The sequence below is a fragment of the Cheilinus undulatus genome, linkage group 8, assembly GCF_018320785.1.
Source record: "Cheilinus undulatus linkage group 8, ASM1832078v1, whole genome shotgun sequence".
Classification (NCBI taxonomy): Eukaryota; Metazoa; Chordata; class Actinopteri; order Labriformes; family Labridae; genus Cheilinus; species Cheilinus undulatus.
In genome coordinates this window covers 11,949,658-11,955,621 of record NC_054872.1, presented here as the reverse complement: position 1 = coordinate 11,955,621, position 5,964 = coordinate 11,949,658, and positions in this window count along the sequence as shown.

The window sequence follows — 5,964 nt, the reverse complement described above, 5'->3', positions numbered from 1 at the left end:
TAGCCTATAGAAGAAAATATCAAGAAGCATTTTTTTTTCAACAACGCCAAAGAACTACAAGACATACCCAAATCTGAAATGTCTGAAACCACTGACTCAACACGTTCTTTTCACATCTCAAAACTGCATCATAATTCAAACTCTGTATTACTTATATTTTAACTTCCTAAGTCCCTGCATGTACACGAGGGCATTTTATCTCGGCTTTCCCACAACAAAATAATAATTTCTATTAGAATAAAAATAATAATAATTATCCAGAATGCCCATTAAAGTCAAAGTTGATTTACTGAAACAGTTGGGAGAGTTTGCTGTGAAATTTTGCTAAATATTTTGGGGAATTTGCTTCAAAATTGCAAAGACTTTTTGGGCGTATTTTTGTATTCAAGAGCATCATTGGAAGTTTCAGGGTAATTTTAGGGGGTAATGTGAAAAGAATTTGGGAAATTTGTTGGATGTTTATGGGGAATTTATTTGGACATTTTCAGGCATCTTCAGGCAAATTTGGGAAATGTGTTTTTAATTTTTTGGTAACTGTATTGGAATTTTTGGGAGGAATATGCTTTGAAGTTTTTTGGCATCATCACAAACATTTGGGAAATTTATCTGTAAGGTTTTGGGAATTTGATTTGGAGGTTTTTGTGTGTGTGTTGGGGGGGGGGGTCCTTTTGAATTTTTAAGAACTTTTCATGGGATTGTTTTAGATGGCTCAGGGAATTCCTGACATTGGTTGACTGTGTGTTTTACTTTCCACCATAAATGTGTTTGGTGAATTATGGTCTACTTTTGTTGGAGTCTTTCTGATTCCATCATTAAAATTTTACCTGCAAAGAATCAAAGAAGGACAGATATAAATAATATCAAAGATAAGAACCTAAGAGCCAAAAGTGAGTATATTTTTTATCACTAACAGAAGGAACTGAGGGTTTTCTCTATCATGCTGTCTCCAGGACAACTGTGTGTCAAGACAATTTATCTGATTTGACTGACCTAATCCAGATCTTGGAAACAAAGCAGAACGAGGTTTCAGGTCCAGAGGTCCAGGCCCTGAAATACCAGCTGTGGGAAATGGAGAGAGGATGATACACTCATAAGGAGGTAATAAATCTTTCATAGAGCCCAGTCTGGTGCGATAAGGATAGTAATTGACTTCAGAGAGTGCAGCTCTTTGGGGTGTGACTATTCTCTGTGGAGATATCTGAAGAAACTGGTTGGAAGGATTAAAAATTATTCAGGGAAACTTGGATTTCTGCTACTGGCTGTAGCACTGTGTATTTGTGCAACTGTTTCCTCAACAAAAGAAAAGCTGGACAATATAAAACAGAAGAGAGATTATCAGGAGACACTGGTTCTATCAGTCCATTACTATTAATCCACTAAGCCCATTGACTATAATCCAATGAAAGTAAACCTCAATTTTTTTTTTTTATCGGTAAAGCCAGCAGTTATTCATATGAGCACCAAAGGATATCAAGTGGATATTTAAGACATTCTTTCTCTTTGCTTGTTGTTTATATATCCAGTAAAAAAATGACTTTTCCAAGGTGTTGTGGAAAAAAATGATTTTTTGCTCCTACATTATTTGCAGTTGCAGGTTAAATCCATAATATCCCAAAAATGCCATTGGCAGATTAAAGAAGCTACACAACAAACACTACGTAAGGACTGGAAATGTAAAATTCATGCAATATTATTTTGATGAATTTCCATAGGAATAAGCTACTTCTTACATTTTTGAGTATTTGCACATGCTATTTAAGCTTTGAGCCACAAGAGGGCAGCATATGATCTTTAACTTACAAAGTTGACTCTGACACCAGTAGCAGATGCTAACCTTTATGAGGTGTTACATCTTGACTGATATTGTGTGCAAATTAATTCTTCTCAGTTGTTGGTTCTCCATATATTTGCTGTCTTGTCCACATAATAATGCCGATTAGAAGTTAAACTGGGGGATAAATAAGCCTTTTCTATTGCCAGGGTAAATCTCTCCTAAAGAACGGACCTGCTACCATGTCCAGCAGCGTACTGCAGACTGTACTCTGAGCAGCTTTTGTCAGGTAGGTCATCTACTAAGTATGTTAAAATTCTGGGCACCTCAGCGGTTTTTCAATACTACATGCTTTAAATGTTAGAGTTTGTTATTTTTATGTTCAATAGTATTGGAAGTATCAGAAATATGACTTTGAAATATAGAAATATACTTTGTCATATTTGAAACCAAAAGTTTTAGCGATGTGAGACTGCAGGCAGGGATGTGTGATTAGTATTGTGATAGGGAGAACCACTAGTTATAAATAAAAATAACAAACACTTTTTATTAGCAGTTATCCTCTGAAGTACTGGTTCCCAACCAGGGGTCTGTGCACCCCTAAGGACCCCAGGACCCTGTCTGCTCTGACGTTGACAAAATTAGATGTTAATACACATTTTTTATTATTATTTGAAACATAACAAAAGAAGAGGATGTGTTAGTTTTGAGGCAAAAAAGTAAAAAAAAAAAAAAAAAAAAAAGATTTTTTTGGAATTTTAAAGTTGTTATTTTACAAGAAAACAAACTCAGCATTTCAGAGTTGAAGAAGCTGGAAATTCACAAGAAAATTACCAATTTCACATTTTAGAAAGTCTTAAATTTTGATATTAGAAACTCAAAATTTGACATCCTAAATTTACAACAGGTTGGTCACCACCTTATACAAGAAACCAAACTGAACAAAGTAGTTGGATTTTTGACTTTCCTCTTTATAATCTGAAAAATTCTATATTTCATACATGCACAATTACAACTTTTAAGTTCATAGATTTCAATTTCTTGTCTTGTTAATTAATGACTTTGAATTCTCAGTGACTTGAGAATTTAAAGGGTATTTTCATTGTTAATGGATAGTTTATAAATAGATCTTCTCCAAGAACAAGTGTATGTAGGCCTATAATATTGGGATTTAGTCAATGAAACAAAATTGATTTGTACTTTTTCCATATGGGTCTTGGGGGGGGGCTTAGCTTTTCATAGATACAAGTAGGGGGGGGCCTTAAGGAAAAACGTTGGGAACAACAGCTCTAAAGCACAGACAAACATGCCAAAAGTGCAGGGAGGTTCAGGATTTTGCGAGATTGGAGTCACACTCCTCCAGCCTGCTGTATCTTTAAGCTTTTCCTCTGCATCACTGTCTGCATCACTAGCTGCTTTATTCACCACTGGACAAAGACGTTCTGTAAGGTGCCTTTATCATCTCACAAAGATGCACATTTTAACGTCAGTCTGTTGCACACAAAGCAGAAGGGAGACAGAAAACTCATCTGGCCCTCAAAAGTTTTTCTTCAAGTCCACACAGGTGAACTGTTGACTGTGAGCTGGTCAAAAGGAAGCTGGGGGTATTCCATGAAAATGGATAAAGGGTCTGGCTTACTTTGGGAGGAACTCTATTCCATCTAGGTGGCTTATATGAGTCTCAGCAGAGAAACCATGATTACTTAGTCTTTAAAACCAGCCTGTAGTTGTAAAATCAGTGTCTTTATTAATTTCCCCTTTGTTTCATTTTAGATTCAGTTTCCATGTCATTTTAAAGCACCAAACATTAAGATGTTTGTCATTCTAAAGAGAAAGTTTAAAAATGTAAAATTGTTGCAGCTGTTCCAGAACATATTATTCAACATTTTCCTCCAATTTGTTTGTTCAAGGTCATTCAGCATTGGTCTCTCACTAACATGATCAAAAATATGGAAATTGGTACTGCTCATTTGCTGTGCTTGGGTAGGGTCAGAACAGGTTGCGGTGTCTGACAATATCTGTTTTCTTTGTCTGCAGCAATGTCACCACATGACTGTCACTCCACTCACCTTGTAAGTCCTAGGACTGTTCCGGTTCAGACTGTGGAGCACCGGATGGATGAATCACCTAACTGACTGCTGCCTGCTTGGCTTTGCATTGCCTCGAGCCTGAGAAGAACCGACATAGCAGCAGGGGCATGTGTACCAAAACCCCCTGAATATATGCCTGCTACACTGTGAAAAGCATACCGGCAAATGTTGTGCTTGTATGATTTCAAATACTTCAAAGTCTTCTATATCAGTATTAATTTTTAGAGCTATTTTTAACTTAAGTCTCAGTTTTTGCCTTCTGGTTTAGTCACATTTATTCATTTTTACCCTTTATACATGTACTTTTAGTCTACTTGAAGTTGATGAAAACTCAGGAACATTCTAGTCTAGTTTTAGTCCTTAAAAAGTCCTCACATTTGGTCTTACCTTTCAGTCCAGGCATTTATTCTCTTTCCTAAATCTCTCAAGCACATCATGGCTGGTTGCAAGACTAGCCTCACACAAGGCCGCTACACCTGGAGGCACAACCAGGTCCTCAAGAGCCTGGCAGCAGCACTTGAGATCAGGAGGAATACAGCCAACTCCCTGCCCCTGAGAGCAAACAATACCATCATGGCACCAACATTCGTCAGGGAGGGACAGGAAAAGCCCAAACATCCTGCCACCAAGCCAGAAATTGGACAACTAGCCATGGCCCATGACTGGAAGATGCTTGTGGACATTGGCCAACAGTTAGTCTTTCCACCTGAGATTGCATCCACCACCCTTAGGCCAGACATGGTCCTCTGGTCCCCTTCACTCAAGTCTGTGTACATCATAGAACTCACAGTACCATGGGAGGACTCGGTTGAAGAGGTCTATGAGCAAAAAAAACTGTGGTACACAGAACTAGCAGCCAACGCAGAACAATGAGGATGGAAGACAAAAGTCTATCCAGTTGAAGTGGGATGCAGAGGATTTGTTGCTACTTCCACCATCAGGCTGCTGAAGGACCTGGGAAGCCACGGACAGGCTCTGCGGCAGATCATTAGATCTGTGTCTGAAGCAGCCGAAAGGAGTACACACTACCACCCCTTCCCCACTTGAGAACCCAGGATAGAACCAATTGAGATTGCCATAATACCAAACATAGTGTCCTTTTAAGGTGAAGACACTGCTTTTATTCCCATGAGGCTGTTATAGTATCCATGACCATTTTCACTACCTTTATATGTCATTAAATCTTTCTTTAGAGTTAATTAAAACTGAATGTGTAAAGCAGGAAAAAATCTGAATATATACCATAGCAATATATTAATCAAAATAAGGAAACAGTTTAAAACTTTCCTCAGCTTTCTGGGGCATTATAGTCCGTTTTCATTTGGATGCCATAAGGTTAAAAGATTGAACCAAATAGTCATTTAAAGCTCCTCTTTTAAATGTCAGAGATTCATATGATTTTTTTTTTTTCAAATGTGTATCTCATTAAGTTTACTCTTTATGTCTTTACCTCATACCTAAAATGTATTTATCTTTTATTTTTACTTTTTATCTTACATTTACGTATTTATCTTGAACTATGAATGGGTGTAAATTATGAAATAAGAAGCTGCTGCTTCATGATTTCAGCACCATGGAGAGCAGACTGGCTCTTACAGCTAGAAGAGGTTAGCACAATGATTCACAGCTCTCTCTGTGTGTTGGCCTCTATGTCATGTATGTTGTCATGTGAGTCCGTCAAAAACACGGCTTTCAGGAAATAGACTATTATGGGCTATTTAAGAAATCCATCGCCGACCAAATAAATCTTCCCGATTCTGGATAAATATTCTTAGACGCCGACTGACTGTTATGACACATTGCACCTTCTCAGATAAAAACAGCCATTGTCATTTACATAATACGCATCTTAAATTGGCCTACACGCTTTGTTAAACCCGTGCCAGTTGCGGTTTTTAGACATGTCAGAACGTATAACCCTTTCAGCTTACGGTTATATATGGTGGAGGGGATTCAGTGGTTAAGTAATGCCTCGCGCGTTATGTAACACACTTGGGATGGTCGTCATATTGCGCGTGCACACTAGGTGGTCTCGTCTCTGGTCCAATCGCGCGTGTCCTCAGTAAGCACTCAGCTCTCCTCCGCCCAGCAGCAGCAGAGAGC